Here is a 24,148-nt window from a genome sequence, read left to right on the forward strand (position 1 = left end):
TATACATAGATAGATAAGTGTATTTTATTTGACTTTTCTGTAATTCGCTGAAGTCCAGATGAGATTTAACTATGCAATGTCCATCAGTATCTGTTAATTGTACATCACTCTTTTATTTATTTCTCATTAAATGACTGATTCATAATTTGTCAACAACTATTAATATTCTATTTTGAGGAGGTTTCTTATGATCAGATGTCATGGAGCACTATAGACTCCAAAACATAATACTGACTACAGTTCAACATTTATAATAAATCAAGCAAGAACAACAACAGAAAAGCATTGAAATAATGCCCATGTTTCCAATGTTTTTCAAAAGTAATGTCACTGAATGAAGTAGATTTACCATTTTTCAGTCTCTCAGAGTCTCTCTTCCAGAGATGAAATTATGAAAACAGACCAAACAGAGGAACCAGGAAATCAGAGAAGTTTCCTCATGAACTCTAAATGTTTACCTGCTTCTTTATGCATCAAGATAATTGGATTAGCACAAAACCTTTCAAAGAAAGAAAGAAAGAAAGAAAGAACTGACAAAGCAAACAACATTTCAAAACAATTAAATTAGATGCAAGCCAAGAAAAACAGGGAACTTGGACATTCTGGATCAATTACACAATAGTGGTGAGAACAATTTTCTACACTTTAAACCTCTGAACAGAATTTGGTGATATCAGTAGTCGCTTCTACAAATGTGAGAAGATTTACTGCACAAATAATGAAATCCACTGAAAACAATTAATAATATTACTTTGATTTACAGTTAGGCTACGTGTTTCCCTCTGTTTAGGTTGACCAGATGTCGGGAAAACCTCCTCATTTTACAGCAAACTCAAACAGAAAGCCTGACCATCATAGTCTACAGGTAACCAGAGCAATTACGCAGTAATTATTTTCACCAGCAGAGGGCGCTACGAGCTACACTGATTGCTTAAGCCCAAAGTATACCTCATTTTTTACTGTATTTCTGCCAAAAAAATAATATATATATATATATATATATATATATATATATATATTTTTTTTTTTTTTTTTTTTTTTTTTTTTTTTTGTGCCATTTGTTAAAATGGGAAATGCTAAGCATGAAATCATAAAACAAGTGTTATAATCCTCCCTTCTGTTCCCTCGCCTTGAATGCTGTTGTTTTTCAGCTCAAGTGAAACCGAAAGTAAGCAGATACCTCAGAAAGCAGAAAAGATATCAGGGGTGTGTGTGTGTGTGTGTGTGTGTGTGTGTGAGAGAGAGAGAGAGAGAGAGAGAGAGAGAGAGAGAGAGATTGTTTCTTTGGAATTTGGAAATGTGTGACCTAGTCACCTCATGTAGCGGGATGTTTTGAACTGTTGCACCATGAGCGTCTCATTTCCCCTCTTTCTGTAAAAAAAAAAAGGCCACTATTAGGGTTGAATTCTTGCGTCATCGTTTCCTTTGCAATAAATCAAAATCGACTCACACATCATCCATCCAGCGAGCCAATCAGCGCTCCGCAGGTCACGGTCCCGCCCACTGAACGATCAGACCGATTGAGAGAAAGCGGACAGTTGAAGCTGTATGTAGCGGTTAGTCTTTGCTTGTGTGTGTGTCTATGAAGTAAGTAGCAGTCTTTTCATTGTTCTCTACATTGTTTATGAATGTTTAACTCAGCAGAGTGTGTACAAGTTAATGTATGCAAGTGATAAATACGAACTAGTTTGTAAAGATATGTATGTAGCCTATATTCAGGGTCGACACGTGCCTATGCAGCTGCCTAGGGCGGGAAGAAAGCGAGGGATTTAGTTTTTAATTTAATTAATGTATTTATTTATTTATTTTTTGACATTCGTTTGGAATTATTTCACTTATATCAAAAAATGATCACCCCATTAGTTATTCTACATCTAAATTATCTTTCCTTCATTCTACATTCATTCTTCAGCCCCAAACAAGAGCAGATTCATTTATTATAACAGAACTTTGTGAGATTGCGATGAAGTAGCCTAATATGACATTAAGCCTAATATGAATTTTGCGTTACGCTTTATTTTAAGGTGTCTTTGTTACACTGTAGGCTAATTATTCATTTAAATACTGAGTCATATTAAGTACATGTACTTACTATAGGGTTAGGATTAGGGTTTTAGAGTTAGTTGCATGTAATTATGCATAATTTATAGTTATTACTATAGTAACTACATGTAACACATGTAACAATGACACTAAAATAAAATGTTACCAAATTTTGTTAAAAGAACATTCTCCAAATATTCAGTGTTGGTTATCGGAATGTAAAAAACATCAAGTTTTCTTGACTTTAGAGGAACGTTTTTATAAGGTATAAATACCTTATATTTAATACCTAATATATATTTATAAGGTATTCCTCAAACGAAATGGTGCTCAACAATGTTGACTTCAAACGAAACATTTTCAATAAGACATCAACATCTAAACCTCTGTTAATTCTCAGTAAGAACTTCTGTAGATGTATGACAGAAATAAAGTCAGTCTGGTTAGTAATAAGTGAAGCTGGTAATGCTGTTTATGGAGTTGTTTAATCAGATCTTCAGAGATTTAATGTCTTTTATCTTCAGTTCATCTAAGGCTGTGGCTGAAGAAAGTTGTAGTTTGTGTTCTTATTTCTTTTTCTTTCAGTGTTTGTTCACAGCAGGTGTTTGAATGATTGAAAGAATGTTTCAGGAACATCTTACTAACCTTTAAATAACATTCTACTAACATTAAGGAAACTGAACATTTTCATGTTCTTGGAATGTTACAAATCAACGTTCCTACAATTTTAGATCAAAATTAAGAATGTTTCAGGAACATTATACCTTATAAAAACGTTCCTCTTTTATTTGTAATGTTCCCAGAACCAACACTGAATATTTAGAGAGCGTTCTTAACAAAATTCTGTTAGCTGGGTAGCTACCAATACCCGCCTGCCCCAACCAAGAGCGGCATATGGGTCTGATCTGTTGATTTCATAACGGCCAATCAGAGGTGTTTAAGTTAGCACAAAAACTCGCCCGTTTGGAGCGGTGAGTGGACTCTGAGTTCTGCACGCTCACAAATCCTCTCATAATAACAAAGTGTAGACATTATGTTAATAACATCAGCATTATGTGCTGACAGATTCGTTTATTATAACAGAACTTTGTGAAATCGTGATGAAGTAGCCTAATATGACATCTTTTTAGTGATTATAGAGGGAGCTCTCTTTGCGCGCTTTCTGACATGCCAAATCCCTTAACAGTAGCCTATGAATATTTTTTCTGTTAAAATTAACAGTGGTTTGTGATTGTAGATGCTTTAATAACAAATGATTTATCAGAAGTGTTTATGCTGGGTTGTGTACGTTGTGCGACGACACGCGAATGTAGACTATTAAAAGGAAATGTATGTGTTTTTAAAGAGGAACTTCTCTGCCTTCCCTTGGAGTTCACCCTCCGCCTATGTGTGTGAGAGAAAGCGGAGGAGAGGTCACTTAGCTGATATATTGTATTGATATAATAATGATATGCGCCAGGGGCGGATCTAGAAAATTATTTATAGGGTGGCAAAGGGATGGCATGAGGCCTATGAGGGGTGGCAAATGCATAGTTTTTGGAGATTTTTGGCCTGACATACACAGTTTGTGTTCACAAACATTGCATTACCACAAAGTAGTCTTCTATATACTGTTTAAAATTAAAAATGAATAACAAGATTTGAATATCCATCATGGCACCAAGACACTATGAAAAACATCAACATTCTAAATGAGTCTGAGCTTGTATCGCTAAAGGAGATGAGCAGTTTTATTAAAGGTGCCCTAGAACTTCTTTTTAAAATATGTAATATAAGTCTAAGGTGTCCCCTGAATGTGTCTGTGAAGTTTCAGCTCAAAATACCCCATATATTTTTTTTAATTCATTTTTTTAACTGCCTATTTTGGGGCATCATTAACTATGCACCGATATATAGGTTGCGGCCCCTTTAATTCTCATGCTCCCCCGCCAAGACACTATGAAAAACATCAACATTATAAATGAGTCTGAGCTTGTATCGCTAAAGGAGATGAGCAGTTTTATTAATATTACACAGGCTACTTCAATGGTATAAATCACATGTTTTAGTGCAAGTTAACCCTCTGGAGTCTGAGGCTGATTTGGGGCCTGGAGAAGTTTTGACATGCCCTGACATTTGTGCTTTTTTCAGTTGTTCATAAACATATTAATGGAAAAAGTGTCATTACACTGTATTCAGCACAAACTAGGCTACAATAATATGTGAGGAACATGTATGTACATGTTTGTGTTTTTGAAGGAATAACATTTATGCGTCGTTATTGAAAAAAACAAAAAACTTAAGTCACTGAAATAAGGCCAAAAAAAAAGTATATTAAATCTGTGTTTACAATACTTTAGGGTATTGGAGGTTGTAGATTAGAGTTTTTGCTTCAAAATTATGTAAAAATTATGCTGCTTACTCCTTCATATAAAACAATATATTGATTTAGTTTTTGTAAGACACTTTTTGCCAAGAAACACAGTATGCGTGGAGGCGTGAATCACCACTGAATAATGGGCCATTCTCACCTGAGAAGACAAAAGAATTGCATAGTAATGAGCTGAAATGACTTGCATATTAATGAGGCATTTCAGTCAGGTAGGCTGTGAAAAAAACCTTCTGTGATGTCTCAAGCTCATCATGCTATATGAAACATACAGAAAAATATTATTACAATATAAAGTAATGGTTTTATATTATACTTTAAAATATAATGTATTTCTGTGATGCAAAGAGTCTGAATATAGGCTTTTAGTTTAAAAGCATGCACATTTGGAGAAATATTGGATTCTCATATGCTTATGTCAATTTCTATACAGAGGAGTTATATTTATTTAATATTCATTGTCATTACTATGAGCGCTGGTGTTTTCAATTCATACTTGAAGTCAGAGGGCGCTCTCTGTGCATTTTTAGTCCACAAATTCATCTAAAAGAAGAAGAGGCTATTCCATGAATGGAGTTTCCAATTCATACTGCAGCCGGAGGGCGCTAAAGAAACAAAAACTCATATAAAATTCATCTAGAAGAAAAGAAAACAGGAACTAACTGCATGTCTTCTAGAGCTCCCTAACCATGACTTTTACATCCAGATAAACACTTTTCAAGACAATAAATACACGATTGAGACAATGAATGCATGTATTGACTGAATTTGCGTCTGAATGGCGCTGGCTCCGTGGGCGTGGCCGCATTAGCGGATAATGAGCTGAATCACAGACTTCTGACATGGCTCTCTTTTCATACAGATTACATAAACACAGAAGGTTTGTTTTCGATTTGACTTACATGATTTAAAACCTGACATCTTAACGTTTTTTTAGACATAAGTGTAATTTTTCTGTGATTAGTATTCACTAAGTTACAGTTCATTTTCTGAGAACTATCAGATTGGACTTTGTTCAGAGGGAGAGGAGAAATCACGCATCATGTTAGTTTTCTTTATTTTACAAAAAGCACAACATTTTGTTTTTACTCTGAGTGTATACAAATAAAAGAAGATATTCTATAGTTTCAATTGATATATTACTTATGTCTCTATGACAAAAAATGACAGAGTATTTTAAGTCTGTTTTGCTGTAATGTGAAAAAAAACCTGCAAAACGCGCCGGCGTGTTTTCAGACCTCAGAGAGTTAAAGAGCAACAAAAACTTGTTTTTTTTTGCAAACAATGTTTGAGTTTCTGTTCTTAACAGAGGTGGGAATGTCTGTGTGTGTTCACCCAGAACACCCCATCAACTACATACTCTAGCAAAACCCCAGAAACTGCATAGCAAAAGCCTAGCAACCACCTTGCAACACTTTAGCAATCACCCAGAAGTACTGACCAAAATATTCACGTTTTTTAAACAAGATTTTAAGTTGGCTTTATGACAAGTCAGCATAAATTTGTTATTTCTTATTGTTTTTCTTGATTGCTAATGCACAATCCATAACACAATTCAACATTTTCTCACAAACCTCAAACTTCCAGGTCAAAGTAAATAAAATGTTCTAGTCAAAATCTTATTCTTGTCTGACAAAATCAAACTTTGGCATCATATGACACAAAACATGACTACTGCACTGCCCAGTGAACACTAGTGAGATCAATTCATGTAACACTGTAACAAAAACCTCTTATTGGGATTCAGGAATTATTTTGCAGCTCACTCTCTACTACATTATACAAAAATACATTTACAGATGCAGATACAGTAAAACACAGCAATGAACTTTTGGAGGGATTTTTTTTTTTTTTTCATTTTACTATTGTAACTTGATCTTGCAGTAAATGAAAAGCATGAGAAAAATAAGTATATAATAAGTAAGTTTATTAATAAATCAATAAACAAAATCTCCAGTCTTTCACATGCATCTCAAATATCGAGTTGAATTGTGAGTGTGAAGTGGGGGCGGCACGACTGTGTTTTGCCTAGAGTAGTTGAGCTTGTGTATGTTGACATGCTAGATTCCTCACATACCTCACTGTTATGTTTAGATGACAATCTATGTGCATTTATTCATTATATGTTTTATTTTATATTCCGCACATTTCTAAGAGTTAAAGGGAGAGTTCGCCCAAAAATGAAAATTATCCCATGATTTACTCACCCTCAAGCCATTCTAGGTGTAGGGGAGAGCGGGGCACAACCTAGCGCTTTTTGACTTTCTCAGTTTGTGTAAATATACTTAGGGTTCAGGGAACTTCTTTTGTTCCACATTAATTTCACACATGTCTGGTACAAATATGTGGCTTTGTTTCATTAATACAGTGTACTTTTTTCTTTATTTACCCCGAGAGAAAGTGAAATGTGACAACATGCACCATAGGTGGGGCACATTGTAACATGACCATTTGACAGCTAAAAATGTTATTTGATTTAGTTAAAAAAATATACACGACAAACTAAAATATTTTGTCAATAAAAGACAATAATTATTTTTTTCATATAAAATAATGGCATTTTTTTTAGGAATTCAAATTTAAATAATTTTGTAGTTTGACAATGAACACTCTGCAAAACACAGCTATACAGCACTGGTCAAAACATTACACCCAAACAGATGTAGAAACATATTCAGACATTCAGAAAAACACAGAGCTGCACAAAAACACTCCCCTTCCTCCACGCACAGCTCTCACAGAACACGAGATAAATAGATGAGCCAGTACAAATGCTGAACATTTCTTGAAATAATATTTTCTGGATGTTCAGGTTCTTCCTCTCAGTCTTTATTCACCTTTTTTTTCATGGTTTCTCAACGGAAATTCATAAAAGTTGATGCAAGTTGTATCATGTTACAACGAACCCTATCTGCATAGCTGGAATTTAAACCTGGTTAGTGTTGTCATGATCCTTGTCTGTGTTCCCTGTATCCCCTCTGTTTGTGCACCTGATGTTCCCCTGCTGCTCCCCTTGTTTGTTACCATGGACACTCATTGTTCCTTGTTCCTTGTTTCCTGGTTTTCCTGATTCCCTGCCTGTTTACTGGATTACTCTGCCTTGTCTGCTGCCTGCCCTGACCCATTGCCTGTCCCCGTTTACAATCCATCTCTGCCTTGGACATTGTTACTGCTGGTGTTTGACCCTTGCCTGTACGACTACATTCATCTTAATAAATCCTGCATTTAGATCCTCAGCCTTCGTGTCCCTGTGCAGTTTGTGACAGGTGTCTTCTGATAGTTAATGAAGCATTAAAGAACTACCCAAACTGCTAAACAACAGATTGGAGATTAAAATAATATCAGATTTGTCTAATTTTAAACATACACAAAAAATATAGATGATAAATTAGCTTAAGTAAGAAATTTACTTTTGCTATTGTTAAATAAATGTTTAGTGATCTTCCCAAGATTTCTGGAATTTGGCAAAAAATTTTCTCTATATATTGTCGATATGGCAACTAATAAATACGTTAAGTTTCTTCATGCTAGTGTGTGTGGAAGTATTTAAACCATGTGTGTTACAACTAACCCCGCGCTCCCCTATATGACAGTCTTCTTTCAGACGAACACAATCAGAGATATATTTAAAAAATAGAGAGATATATATTTTTTGGAATTATATATATATATATATATATGTTTAAAAAAAAAAAAAAAAAATGTATTTAACAAAAATTGTTGACACACACACAAGTACTGTCCCACTCTACTTAAAGGGTTAGATCACCCAAAAATGAAAATTCTGTCATTTATTACTCACCCTCATGTCGTTCCACACCCGTAAGACCTTCATTAATCTTCGGAACACAAATTAAGATATTTTTGTTGAAATCCGATGACTCAGTTAGGCCTCCATAGGGAGCAATGGACACTTCCTCTCTCAAGATCCATTAATGTACTAAAAATATATTTAAATCAGTTCATGTGAGTACAGTGGTTCAATATTAATATTATAAAGCGACGAGAATATTTTTGGTGCGCCAAAAAAAACAAAATAACGACTTATATAGTGATTTCAAAACACTGCTTCAGGAAGCATCGGAGCATAAATGAATCAAGTGTATCGAATCTTCTGTTCGTAGCGCCAAAGTCACGCCGTTGGCAGTTTGACACACGATCTGAATCATGATTCGATACACTGATTCATTTTTGTTTTGAAATCGGCCATCACTAAATAAGTCGTTATTTTGTTTTTTTTTTGGCGCACCAAAAATATTCTTGTAATATTCAAGGTAAGGCTATTAATAGCAGTCCCAAACTAGTTTTTATTAATACAATAAAGTTGGTAGGTTAACATGAGCCACCACAGTAATTTTAAAAATATACAAAATAACACAAAGTGAAAATAAAGTGTAATTATGGGGTTAAGGAAACAACAGTTACCATGGTTATGCAACGCTAACATGAACTGTTAATGAAACATGGAAACTGCGGCTGATAAATAGAATAAACATCATACCTGCATGAAAATCCTTCTCAGCTAACACATAATACATAGTATAGAGCACAGTATAATGGCTGACAGAACAGGAATGTTCAGTTTTCCTAGGTGAGAGACTTTTTATTTCATAACAAGCTTAGAAAATAATGTTAGAATAATGACACTGACAGCATCTCACCTGACCGCAGATACTGAATCAGGACAACACGTTTTTCTTAGATACTCCACGACCCTCTCAGAATGGTCTCGTGACCTACTTAAATTTTTGTAAAGATTATGCAAGTGTTACAATTAAATTCTTTCAAAACAATGTTCATGAAATCACCATATAGTGTCATTAATATTTACATAATGTTGGAAGAAAACATTCTTTGAGCATTCTTTAATATTAAGGATCACCAACTTTATGTCTTAAAAATGGCTTAAGGTTGGATGTTACTCAGCAAATTCCCCTGTGTTTCATGAACACCGCTCAGTGTGACCATTAGAGATGACTGACACCTGATGCTAATGAGTAAAATCACTGAAGGAAAGATGAGCAAACGTTTGAAGTCACCGCTGTGGTGATCAGTGTTTCGGGTAGTTGGGCTCTTGACCCTTGATTGTTTTTCTATGGACATGTGATACTACTGTGACAATTAGATAGTCTAAAAAATTATGAAGACATATGCGAACATAAAGTTATTAACTATGAACTTGTTTATAATCTCACAGACCTGAACAATCAGCATTTGAAACAATAGTGGTGACATTTCAAACTCATTCACAACTCCCAGGAAGCATTGCGGCATGAATAAATTATGCAGCTGAATTCTGTTAGTATTTATGTTTGAATATTTGTCACCATTTTTGAGATTTGTATGATGAGTGTGGCTGTCTAAAGGGGCTTTCGCACCCGAGAACCTTCTCATAGTTCCTAGAACTATTGGCTGAAGTACCTGAATTTTGACATGTTTGCACCGCAGGAACTAGGAATGATTTTAGTTTTAGGAACTCATTTTGGGTGAACTAAATTAGCTTCTACTTCAGAGTAGGGTCTAAACCAGCACTATAGGAACTATCGGTGACGTGAGTGTACGTTGATTGGACAAATGGATGTCAAGCACTGGCACCCGGCATTTTTAAAGAGCTGTGTAAACATATTTACTTCACGAACATGGAAAACCATGATAACGGCATTTACCTGTTGTCTGCAGGGTTGTGTTCTTTTCTCTGCCTTGATTATATGTAATACTGAAAGTTGTCATAGGAGATCCTCCTTGTCATCTCCTAACCACAATTTTTGCTCTTTCAGTCGCACAAATTGTGTGTTTACATTCCATCGCCGTTACAAACACAGCTCCGATCATGGCATTCTCCATCCACTCATTTTTAAGGTTTGTACTGTAAATGGCTGCGTTTAAAGACACTGTAAAAGTTTTAAAGTCAGCTGCTTTACAGTTCCTATTGGCGGTGTGAATGCAACCATGGCCCGGGGGAGAAATTAGTTCCTGGGGAACTATCCAAGCAGCTAGTTCCTATAACTGAGTTCATAGAACTGTTCAGTACGAAAGCCCCTTAAGTGAGTCTCAGCTTTTTCACAAGGTTGTTTTGAGCAGTTATAGAAGATCTAACACAGATCTATTTAGAGTTATAAGTCATTTTTATCACAACGGATGAATTTATTACTACTTTATAATTATTGCTTCATTCCTAAAGCTATTTATATTAGTAATGCAGCCATAGAAAAGCAATCATTTACACCACTTTCATAGTCATTTCTGAAAACAACCACAACTACTGAAAGAAAAATAATAGTGGTCGTCAAGGGTCAAGAGCCCAACTAAAGAAAACACCAATCTCCATAATGGTGACCTCAAAAGAAATATTTTTTGTTTAACCAAACTGCTGAAATCAACATCTAAACCTTTGTTAATCTCAATAATAACTTTTGTACATGTTTGTCATAAATAAAGTAATAATGCTGTTTGTGGAGTTGTTTAATCCTCCTCTGCTGAGATCTTGAGAGATTCAATGTCTTCTTTTATCTTCAGTTGATTGCATCTAAGGCTGTAGCTGGAAGTAGGGCTGTGCCGATAAATGATATATTTTATAGCAATTCGATATGATATGTCGATAACGATGATAAGCTCTAGGCATTTTTACTCAATATTCAATTCAATTCAATTCAAATTTATTTGTATAGCGCTTTTCACGATACATATCATTTCAAAGCAGCTTTACAGAAAATGGATGTCAACATTACAATTTAAAGAATGTAGTTAGCAAATAATATACTTTAGGTAATTAATTAATTAATTAAAAACAATATGGATTAATATAAGAGCCAGACATACAATGTGACAACAACCAATCAGCATGCAGCTTTAAATGTTCACGTCAAAGAACAAAATCAATTTCCTACAGCACTTTGCAAAGCAAAGGATGACAAAAATGAGTGGAAGCTGCGACGAAAGTGAAACTAACCTCGAGAAACTATCCAAAAATGATGAAATTGTCGACAAAAAAGGTAGCACGGATTCAGTTATATGGAAGTGTTTTGGTTATTTGTAAAGCGATCAGGTGCAGATTAAAACGATCTGTTAAATATGTTGTCGGATGGTGAAAAACAACACAACTAACCTATTCCATCACAGTGCTTCCCACTTATAGACTTTACTTGGGCGGGCCGCCCAGGTATATTAATGGCCACCCAAATATATTTAGAGACACATTTATGCTTTTATTCTTTTTATCCTCTCATACTTTTGTATCCGCCCAAGATAATGAAACCATCCGCGATCGATAAACTAGTGGAAAATCTACAGGCTCGTGCAACACTTCAAAGTGATTCTTAATTAATAAAAAGCACAGATTTATGTCAAGTGATTGCTAATGAACTCGAGTTGATGAATTATGACAATGTCTACTTTATGGCCTTTATATAAAATGTTTTAGACGGTTGTAAGAATCTGAAGGATCAGCCTGCAATTGTGCAAAATAAGAGTCTTCATGTATTTCGGGCTTGTTTATAATTAAAAGTCACACGCTAAGTTAGTAAGTTGTCTTAATGTGTAATCTGTTTTTGTTAATAAACTATACTTTAAAATGTAATTAATGAACCCTCAAATTTTTGTGGCTTCAGTCATAGTTGGGATACTCTTTTAAAGCTGGCAGCATTAACAGTTTGTATATCGAAATATATATCGATTGATACGGGAAAAAATGATCGAGATTACATTTTTGCCATATCGCCCAGCCCTAGCTGGAAGTCAGTTGTAGTTTCTGTTCTTGTTGTTTCTCTTTCCTTCAGTGATTCTGCTTGTTAGTAGCAGGTATTTACATGTTTCAGGAACTTCATACTAACCTTAAAAAAAACATTCCTCTAACATCAAGAAAACTGGATATTTTAACGTTTCCATAACCAAAACTGAACAGTTTCAAAAAAGTTCTTAGAACAAAAAATTGTTAGCTGGGTCTGTCCTCAGTGCTGAGAGGTTTCAAATTTCCTCTGCTCAGTATCGGTGTAAGTAATCTAATCTGTCAGTGCACTTTCATATATAATGGCACATTTGTTTTCCTATCTACTGTATTAATCATTGTATATTTATTATATATTTACTGTAGAAATGACTGTGATTATATTTATTGTGGCTACTGTTTTTTGTTATACTTATATATTATTCTCACATCTTTATTTTTATAGAAAAACCACACACACATGCAAAGCAGAATTTCTTCAGTGTATGTGGTGACAATAAATGGGTTATTCCTGCATACCTGATCATCTGGTAATCTCTCTCTAACTGGACACTTCCTAGTGGGTCCATTATCAACTGACAAGTTCACATGAAAAAAAAGAAGAAATATCAGTAGACATTAATTTTTACACTTTCCTTTACTGTTGTTCTGTGATTACTGTCAAGGTAGCCTGACAGTTCATTCAGCTCCCTCATCTGAAGCCTTCATTGACAGCTTATTATTATCTGTGAAGACATGCAACAACAAGTCTTGCCTTTACAGGCACAACAGTCACACTGATGGATTCCCAGGAATCATTTGCTTTTCTGTTACTTGGAAGAAGTGAATCCTGAAAGTCTGATTAGCTCAGCTTGTTGCTCAAGTTGTAAGGGTTAAAAATAATATTTAAACCCTGCTGTCTAGTTCTTGTTTCCTCAATCTGCATTAAGCTGTTTCAACACACTACCTTCCATCAGACTTAGGAGTTCTTGCAACTCATCCTTAAAAGCAGATTTCTTCAGCATACACTACCACTCAAAAGTTTGGGATCGGTATATTTTTAATGTTTTCAAAAGAAGTTTTGTCTGCTCACCAAGGCTTAATTTATTTAATTAAAAATACAGTAAAAACATTAATATTGTGAAAAATTATTACAATTTAAAATAACTGTTTTCTATTTGAATATATTTCACAAAGTAATTTATTCTCATGTTGGCAAAGCTGAATTTTCAGCATCATTACTGCAGTCTTCAGTGTCACATGATCCTTCAGAAATCATTCTAATATGATGATTAGTTCCTCAAGAAATATTTGTTATTATTATCAATGTTGAAAACAGTTGTGTACTTTTTTTTTTTTCAGGATTCCTTGATGAATAGAAAGTTCAAAAGAACAGCATTTATCTGAAATACAAAGCTTCTGTAGCATTATACACTACCGTTCAAAAGTTTGGGGTCAGTAAGAATTTTTATTTTTATTTTTTTGAAAAGAAATTAAAGATCAATTAGCGTCGCACACCTGTAGGTGATAGATAGGTGTGTAGGAAAAAAGACTGGTATAGTCAAAATACGAAAAAACAAGAAAATCCCGCACACTATCAACTTGCAAAACAATAAAAAAGGTACTTTATTAGCAACGTTTCGATCGTATGATCTTCATCAAGATCATACGATCGAAACGTTGCTAATAAAGTACCTTTTTTATCGAAACGTTGCTAATAAAGTACCTTTTTTTATTGTTTTGCAAGTTGATAGTGTGTGGGATTTTCTTGTTTTTTCATATTTTTTGAAAAGAAAATAAAGAAATTAATACTTTTATTCAGCAAGGATGCATTAAATCAATCAAAAGTGACAGTAAAGACATTCATAATGTTACAAAAGATTAGATTTCAGATAAACACTGTTCTTTTGAACTTTCTATTCATCAAAGAATCCTGAAAAAAAAATATTGTACACAAATATTTTGTACAATTGTAAACAATAAATGTTTCTTGAGCAGCAGATCATCATACTAGAATGATTTCTGAAGGATCATGTGACACTGAAGACTGGAGTAATGATGCTGAAAATTCAGCTTTGCATCACAGGAATAAATTACTTTGTGAAATATATTCAAATAGAAAACAGTTATTTTAAATTGTAATAATATTTCACAATATTACTGTTTTTCATAGACGTTGGAACAGGGGGGGGGGGGGGGGGGGGGGGGGGGGCGGCCGCCCCCCTCCCAGTCCGACCCTCTCCACCTCCCCCACCCCTGGTCAGCCAGCTGTTTTTTTCGTTCAGTGGCTTAATATTACCGGTATGAATTTTCATGTTCCAAAATGTTGTGAAAATAAAACAGCTCGCCCTCGTTCATTTCAGGGGTTCTATTTAATTACCATTTGTGCATTTCATTCATTGCGCCTTGACACCAATTCAAAACTGAGTCCCAAAAGTCCGCGTAAGAAGCAAAGCCTCGTTTACACTGAACGCGTGTGCGTTGCATTACGGCTTCGGCAAGGTTTTGTTCCGTCTTCTGAGCGGTGTCAACTCACACCAGAACCATTTCAGAAGCGAAGCGGCTGGATTCCCGAGACCACGAGATTTGCATGTCTGACGTTTTTTTCATTGATTTTTTTCGTGTTTTTAATGGCTAAATTGTTATATTTTGTCCGGTTTTATTGTGTTTATTGCTATGCCATACTTTATTTTGCTGTAGCCATACAGATGAAGTTAATACACTTAAAATTCCAGTTATGGACAACAAAAACAAAGAAATTTCAAGTTTTTCAACTTCGAATCTCTTGTTGTCAGTTTCTGGCATCGTAGTGATGCGAAATATGACCAGGAGTTTACTCAGGGTGATTATTTTGACTTTATTTTGTATTTGAGCTGCGCGTCTTTGACGCGGCGTCCGTCAAAAATAGGCGAGGCGCCTATCTTTAGCGAAGTGGCGCGGCGAGCCGCTTCTGGGACGCTTCTGAAACGCACCGCGGCGCGGCTGGTGTAAACACGAGAATTGACTAGAGTGGCCGCGTATCAGCTCCGGTGGCCGCGTCGCAGCCGTAACGAGCCGCACACGCGTGCAGTGTAAACGAGGCTTAACACGTACAGACTCCATGTAAGCCTATGATTCGCTCTTTTGTTGTTCTGTTTTCTTTCAGGATCAAAAATACAACAAATGAAAGCGTTTATCTGTATTTCCGACTGATGAGAACTATGCATATAGCCTACATTCATAAATCAGTCAATTTTGTATTTTATTATGAGATATTTTATTCTAATGTGATCAGTGACTCAAGCACTGATGGACCAAAGAGCGCGCATTTCAACATTTGCAGTAAAAACTTCATTGCATTCTCAGAAAATGCATTTAATACCAATATATTGAAACGTCTGTTTATATACTCCATTAATAAAGGAGTCCAGACATTGGAAAAATATCAGTCCACACGCGTTTTATATTTAATATGAGGGAAATAGACATGCATGCATGCGTGACACAAACAAATCTTTAACTTTTAGGTAGCAAAATATTTTTTAGTAGCTAATTCTGTCAATTACACTAAGGTTATTACATTGTCTGCTATATATTTGCTTCTTATTTATTAAATACGGGCAATTGATTGATAAAACATTGATCAAAATTAAGATACAATTTATACAAAACGAATATCTTTTAAAAAGAGTTTTCTATAAAACAAAACTTAATGAAGTCGTCAAAATCATGTTTTACCAAAAACAGCGCCGTTGCTAGGAGGGCGCCAGCGCCTCTGCCTTTCAGCGCCTATGCCTCGCGAGTGGATGATAGCCCTGAAGACGCCTAGAAATGATATACCTTTAGTGGTAGTATACCTTTAGTTAAGTTATACCTTAAGAGTCTTCGTAGCGCGCTAAGAGACAATGTTATCGGGAAACGCAGCCCAGGTATGATGCGTTTCATGCGTAATGGAGATTCCAAAGCGCTCTTCTTTGGTCAGAACCATGGAGAGCGATCGCGGATAGGTCTGTCCTATGCACCGAAACTTTTAACAATGCAAAAAAATATTTAAAGAGCATCAAGCTATTAAAATCTATATTATGTGTACGCACAGATAATATAACAGTAGGCTATATTAGTCAATATTTTTTTATTAGGTTAAGCAGTGATTGGATAACGTTTTTTTTTTTATTTAACATTTTTAATTTAAGGCCCACCCACAATTGGCCTGGCCCATCCAAAACTGGAATCCTGGCGCCGTGCCTGGGCCACACTGAGCTGTGCGTAACGCCCACAGACGTGAAGTGAACGAGACAGAGGCTGTCCTGTACTGTCTGAAATGGTTAACTCTGTGGCGATGCATGTGCAAAACAGATTTAACTAATAATAAAGTCAATCAGGATACATAACACAGCCTACTATACCCCCCCCCCCCCCCCCCCCAAGAAGAATCCCGCCCCCCCTCTCACAATATAGTTCCCACTTCCCTGCTGTTTTTACTGTATTTTTAATTAAATAAATGTAGCCTTGGTGAGCAGACGAAACTGTTTTTGAAAAACATTAAAAATCTTACCGATCCCAAACTTTTGAGCTGTAGTGTAAAATATATCAGCATAAAATATTAATCTTGCCAGGAAAAGGAATGCTGTGACCACCTTTTTATGACCACAGGGAGGCTGGTGATTCTGCAACAAAGTGTGTGTGTGTGTGTGTGTGTGTGTGTGAGAGAGAGAGAGAGAGAGAGAGAGAGAGAGAGTAGGGTTACGGAATCTTCCCGTATTGAAGGCATGAATGAAGCGAACATAATTCGCGGAAGGCTTTAAGACCAAGCAGACTCCTCAGCGAGCGTGTCTCGCGCTAACGGCAGCTCTCTTTCACTGTTCGTGTTTTGATTTCAGCAACATTCAGCCACGCAAGGAAACATTCAATCTCCCTGAGAGAAGACGTGATCAAGAAGGGAAGTCGTCTTTCACTATTGCTAATGTTGTTAAATAGAGAAAAAAAACAACATATTACGCTTATTTAAGAAGCCTAATTTGTAGCGTAGGCTATTCTTGGAAAGTTTATGGTTTTGAATAGAGATTGATGTTTAATATCCCTTGGTGTAGCTATATGTTGTAGCGTTCTCAGGCAATAATGAGGCGTGCTATTGAAAAGGGGTGTTTATTTGGGCTGTTGTAGGCAACATCCCACGCCGTACACACCCCGACTTGAACAGAGAACCGCACTTGAAACAGCGAGGCACTCTTCTGCCCCCTTCTCTCCGCTTTCCCTCACACACACACACACACACACACACACACACACACACACACCAGGGGTGGAGCCTCTTCGCATATTTAAACCGAACATCCAACACAAAAATGAATAGAATGCAACATAAACATTAACCTCCTTGTCATCTGCAACACAATAACATTTAGAACATGTTACAATATATAGAAAATGGGTAAAATGCAACAATTTGAACATGGAGCCACATGGGATTGAACCATATTATATAGCCTTAAAAGTTTATTAAGAATGAGAATATAAATGGATATTGAGATAACTTTAATACTTTTAGAATTACAGGCACACAAACTTTGGAAAAATACTATTTATGGCATTCAGACAGGAATGTTAATTTGTGTTGATAGAAAAAAAAATTAGATACATTCTTATTTCAACATTATTTGTTCTTCAGAAAAATGTGCGACCATTGAAAATGTGTACCAACTTACTCATGGAGCCGCATTGAGATCCCTACCTCAGGAAATTAACCATATTGGGCCTTAAAAATTACAGTTTTTGCCCGTTGCTTGAACACATTTTGCAAAAGTTTAAAATAAAATAAAATAAAATAAAATAAAATAAAATAAAATTAAAATACTGAAAGGTTACAAATGACATCAACTCAATACTGCACATCACAGTACTATACAGTACAGTAAAGTAAATGCAGTAACACAAAAATAATACAAAAATAAAACGAAACACACTACTGTAAATACAGAAAAACAGGCTAATTGTTCGTGGGTGGGATTATAGATCCTGCCGTCTGTTTGGGTCTGGCCACATGATCCACCACCATTGCTCTAATATGATGTGCATCGCCTCTTTGACCATGTCCTACTCCTCTCTCTCTTTGTCTTCCTCTGCCTCCACCTCTTGCTCTCCATGCTTGCAAAATTCTCAAAATGGCTTAACTGAGGGCTTTTTGTAGCTGGCTGATTGGTGTTCAGTTTTGTAAGTAAGTGTTTTGAGGTGTGTATTTGAGTGGTTGCAATTACCCAATGTGTTTTGTATTTTGGATACATGTGTTTTCCAAATGGCACCCTGAGATTTCATTTTTGAACAAAGTGTCTTATGTATGAATTGAAATAGAGTGTAGTATGCAGTGTGTTGCATAAAGGAGTAAGTGTGTTGCAGAATTGCAACTAGAGTGCAAAGCAGCGCTTTTGTTTAAGGTATGGGTACATGTGTTTGAGGTAAGGTAACAAAAGCTTCAAGTTGTGTTACTTTAGTCTAAGCATGGGTCTATAGTGTTCAAGCAACGGGCAAAAACTGTAAGAAAAGTTGGTTAAAAATTAGAATCTAAAAGGATATTAAGATGTAATATAAGTTACAGAAATGCAAACTTTGGGCGAAAAACACAAGTGCTTTTTTTTGTGCCATTTTTGAACTGTTGGCATATAAGACGTCAACAGATTTAACTAACAGGCCTACCAATCTCTGTGTAAAAATAAAATAATGATGTTATTCTAAAGTCATTTAATCTAATTTGTCTTTCTTCAGGGGAAAGAAAAAAAAAAATTGACCAGGGAAAGTTTCTGAAATTTGGTTGATTTTGACACAAAATTACCCATATGTGTTTATGTCCGAGAAACTTTTTTACACATACTTAACTGCAGATACTGAAGTGACATACACTGTGTGGTACAGTACAAATATTTTGAGGGTCCCTTATTCTGTCCTTTATTTTCCTTTGCAGAAGTTGGCAGCTCTATGTGTGAGAGACAAGCCTGTTGCACATGCTCAGTGCGCTCCTGCGAGACCTTGCATGCAAGCCACATCCTGTTTCACTCAAGATAAAAGGTTTGCTGTAAGATTTGATATTTCCACATCAGCTCGCCGGTTCAAACGGATCACTTAAACCTACTAGACAAGCCATGGATTTTGAGAACAGCAAAGAAGGATGTAAAAATTGCGAAGGGAATTGCAATAACACATGCCAATGTCACTGCCACACAATAACCCAGGGTCCAAAACCTAGGCAAATGACTGAGGAGAAGATGTGTGAGAAGCCTGAAATGTCTTCAAAAGACTGCAATTACTGTCATTGCGGCTACTGTTATTTTGGCCCCTGTGATTGTGGCTCCAATGATGGTGGCGCCGGTGATGATGGCTCCGGTGATTGTGGCTCCTGTGATTGCGACGTCTGCGATTGCGGTTCCTGTGATTGCGACGTCTGCGATTGCGGCTCCTGTGATTGTGGCTCCTGCGATTGCGGCCCCTGCGATTGTGTTATTCAGTGAATGCTTGCTGTATGTTGTTCAGACAGGTGAGAAAAAATGTTTTATGAACACTCTTTAATAACTGCTTCTAAAAATATGGACATTTTACAATTGTGAAAAAAAAATGAATGGTACAAAAAATGTACAAAAAGCTACAAAAATGTTTGCACATGCTTGCTTGCAGTCTGTGTTCTTCCTACTTTATTTTGTAGTAAGTAACGAAAATGCTTTGGGAAAATGTATCGGAGTAAAAGCATACATTCTATTTAGGAAATGTAGTGGAGTAAAAGTAAAAGTTGACAGAAATATAAAAAGTCAAGTAAAGTACAGATTCTCCCAAAAAATACTCAAGTACTGTAACGAAGTATTATTACTTTGTTACATTACACCACTGCCCGTAAGACCTTTGTTCATCTTCAGAACAAAAATGAAGACCTTTTTGATGAAATCTGAGTGCTTTCAGTTCCTCCATTGGGGGTAATGAAATTTGCACATTCAAGGACCAGAACAATAGGAAAGACATTAAAGTACTACATGTGACTCCAGTGGTTTAAAGGCAGGGTAGGCAAAAAAATGTATAAAAAACTTTTTTTCAAAATTTGTTTAAACTTTATTTATATATCAATACATAATTAAAATGTAAGTACTCTGAAAAAGAAAGTATAAAAATCGAGTGTCTGTAGACCTCTCACGACTGTTTTAAAGACAGCTCATTATTTCCATTCACTCCACCCCCTCCCTTCTGGGCTCCTTCCAAAGCCACGCCCCCAAAACGCATGAACGTGTGACTCCGACCACTGAGCTGGAAGACGCATTATTTACCTGAGACGAGCGGAGAGGAAGGAGCACGGCATGTAGTGACATCATGTCAGAATCACATGTAATAAAAATAACTTTATAATTATGAAGATAAACAAACAAGATGTATTTTAGTACTCACTATCAAGCTAGCATATTGATATTGGTAAAGTTTAAAATATATATTTTTTGATTCGCTAACGAGCTATCTATAAGGCAAAGCTAAAAACAGGTTGCATGATACACGTTTTTCCATTACCATCATTTACACTGTGATGAAGATGAATTTCGTGTAAGATTCATAACATATACGTTGTTCTACAGATCAACAGAGTAACATACACTCAAATATCAACTCACAACTGCATTGCAGACACAAAATAATAACACACACATACAACAAAGTGTGTACGACACACACAGATACAAGATAAAGACATCAGTAAACATAGGTAGAGAATATAAAAACAAAACAAAGGCGAAAAAAAAACGTGCAGGTAAACTTACAGGTGAACATGGTAAAAGAGTTAGACAGAGGGTAAAATTATGCACAATTCAACACTATAGCTATCATTATTTATCGTCTCTACTACGGCTCGCTAAGTAATGTTATGTTAGCTATATTACGCAGCTACGTGTGCTAATGACACATGCTTCATGAAAAAATAAACAAAAAAATATGTATGATCAAAATACAAAAAGAAAGATTTACCTGTCCAGCAGAAATAAAGCCATCAAGGAGTCACTTTTCAGCCCCTTGAGTTCCCTCAGTTCTCGCCATCGCTGGAAAGCCACGCCGATATTAACTCGCGTTTTATTTCTTTGTTTATCCAAAGACTTTTTGTTCATTGCCTTTTCTTGTACTGTTACTGTCTTCCTTTTTTTGCCTGGTTTGCCTTCACTAACTGCATAGGCCGATACTGTGAATTTAGCTTGCTGTTTCTCTGCCATTGTTTTGGTATTCCTAGGATCCATGCCTCTTGGATTCCCCAAATCAAACGTGCGCGCGCAAGTGGGCAGGTCATGTGTGGCAAAAGGGTGGTTGCCATGGTTGCGAGAGAGTGACAGCCGCCTAAGCCAATCCTATGTTTCGTCCCGGATGGAAATAATGAGCTGTGTTTAATACAGATTAAACGGTCTAGAGTCACTCGATTTTTATACTCTTTTTATCAGAGTTCTTACATTTTAATTATGCATGTATATATATAGAAAGTTTAAACAAATTTGGAACAAAATTTCTTACCTACCCTGCCTTTAACATCAATTTTATGAAGTGAAACAAGTGCTTTCTTTGCACCAAAAAAAAAAACAAAAACATAATTTACCTCTTTATTTACAAAATAATGCTGCCAATTATCGTAAAAACGAGTTTCCTAGGTAAAAATTGCACATTAACGCCCTCCAATTTTGAAAGTTAAATGCAATGAGCATGTAATCATGACTTCAGAAGTGGGAATTATCAAATTTCCGATAGCACGTGAAGGCAGCAATATATTATCCAAAGCGCGTTCACGTAACAAAACAACACACATGCATTGTAGTGCTCCCCCTACTGGATTGCAGGTCAATATTTTAGTAAATAAAGTGATAAATTATGTTATTTTTTGTGTGTGTGCCCAAACAAAGCACTTGTGTCGCTTTATAAAATTGAGGTTAAACCACTCGAGTCACATGGAGTACTTTAATGATGTCTTTCCCATTGTTCTAGACCTTGAATGTGTAAATTGCATTGCCCCCAACGAAGGGACTGAAAGCTCTCAAATTTCCATCAAAAATATCTTAATTTGTGTTCCGAAGATGAGTAAAGGACTTACGGGTGTGGAACGACATGAGGGTGAGTAATTAATGACAGAAATTGTGTTTTTTGGTGAACTGACCCTTTAAATCAAAAGTTGTGCTAGCATTAGCTAATGCACTGCGAACTTACATGAACAAACACAAACAAATATTAATAAATGTTGTGCAGATACATTTTTAATTGTTAGATCATACCAGTTAATGCATTAATGTGAACAAATGAGATTGTATTGCAACATGTTAGGAAAAAAGTGAAGTGTATTAATTAATCTGTTGCGGAAAAAACTGGCAAAACAATACAAAATGGAGTGTTCAAGCCGTGAGGATGATTTTGTTGTCCTCTCTCTTCTTAAAAACAGAAAAAGAAAAAGGAAATACTGTGTCCTTCCAATCCTAACCTCCTTATCAAGGAGCTGCGTGATTATCCCTAGCGATTCAAAGATTACATGAGGATGTCAGTGGCTCAGTTTGATGTTTTGCTAGCGATACTAGAGCCACATGTAAGAAGAAAAAAAAAAAGTCCACCAATATATATGTATTCCACACTTCTTTTTTTATGATGTATGAAAGTTTTGGAGGCAGTGTGTAAACGTGATAAACACAACATGAGGTCATATTTATTTTTTAACGTGCGAAAATTTCGGACTCATTGTGCATAGACCTTATACCTTAAATTCACATACATTTTAAGGTTGTTCAGATTTTTTGACTTATAAACAAGACATAAACAACCTCATTTTATTTGTAGGCATAACAGATATTTCATGTTGATACTGAATGTGTTTTTTTTTTTTTTTTTTTTTTTAATTAATAATTAATCTGTCCAGAGTAGATGGATTTGTGGAGACGCCGAGGTGCTCAGGGCGGTTTCAGCTCCAGTGAAGAACATCATCAACACAGAGACAACTGCACTGCCATTATGCATGTTAAACATCATAAAGATAATATTGAATATAAATAAAATATACATTCTGTGTGAATGTGTTCATTATGCATGTGAAATTATTGTAAAGTTATACTGCATTTTCTCTGTAAACATACATATTATAAATGTATAATACAGAATGTGGCCTTTTACAGTATGTGGCCTGAAGCTAAAATGCTTTTATCGATAACTAAAGATATTAAAGTAAAGAAAGATGATGTTTTTAGTTTTAATTGTTATATTTGGTTATGGGTTTGTAGTTTAAATTCATATTAAAGGTTCTGTAGAATGTCTTTTTAAAAGATGTAATATAAGTCTAAGGTGTCCCCTGAATGTGTCTGTGAAGTTTCAGCTCAAAATACCCCATAGAATTTTTTTTAAATTATTTTTTTAAACTGACTATTTTGAGGCATCATTAAATATGAGCCGATTTAGGCTGCAGCCCCTTTAAATGCGCACTCTCCCCGCCCCCGAGCTCGCGCTTGCCTTTAACAGCATAAACCAAGTTCACACAGCTAATATAACCCTCAAAATGGATCTTTACAAAGTGTTCGTCATGCAACATGTCTAATCGCGTAAGTATTGTATTTATTTGGATGTTTACATTTGATTCTGAATGAGTTTGATGGTGCTCCGTGGCTAAAGCTAACGTTACACACTGTTGGAGAGATTTATAAAGAATGAAAATAGTGACGGCTCTTGTCTCCGTGAATACAGTAAGAAACGATGGTAACTTTAACCACATTTAACAGTACATTAGCAACATGCTAACAAAACATTTAGAAAGACAATTTACAAATATCACTAAAAATATCATGGATCATGTCAGTTATTATTGCTCCATCTGCCATTTTTCGCTGTTGTTCTTGCTTGCTTACCTAGTCTGATGATTCAGCTGTGCACAGATCCAGACGTTAATACTGGCTGCCCTTGTGTAATGCATTGAACATGGGCTGGCATATGCAAATATTGGGGCGTACACCCCGACTGTTACCGTAACAGTCGGTGTTATGTTGAGATTCGCCTGTTAATTTTAGGGCACCTTTTAGTAATATTAT

At 35.7% G+C, this 24,148-nt stretch overlaps 1 protein-coding gene and 1 long non-coding RNA gene across 2 annotated transcripts in view; one reads left to right on the forward strand and one right to left on the reverse strand.

The window, feature by feature from the left end:
* Nucleotides 1-24,148, reverse strand: part of LOC125271231 (B-cell receptor CD22-like) — a 210,943-nt gene that overhangs the window by 71,596 nt on the left and 115,199 nt on the right. The window lies entirely within an intron of this gene.
* On the forward strand, nt 1,450-23,404 carry LOC125271313. The gene is made up of 3 exons (XR_007185548.1): nt 1,450-1,587; nt 19,048-19,617; nt 22,993-23,404. It is a non-coding gene; the product is annotated as an uncharacterized LOC125271313 (long non-coding RNA).

This window comes from Megalobrama amblycephala, linkage group LG7 (assembly GCF_018812025.1).
Source record: "Megalobrama amblycephala isolate DHTTF-2021 linkage group LG7, ASM1881202v1, whole genome shotgun sequence".
Taxonomy (NCBI): Eukaryota; Metazoa; Chordata; class Actinopteri; order Cypriniformes; family Xenocyprididae; genus Megalobrama; species Megalobrama amblycephala.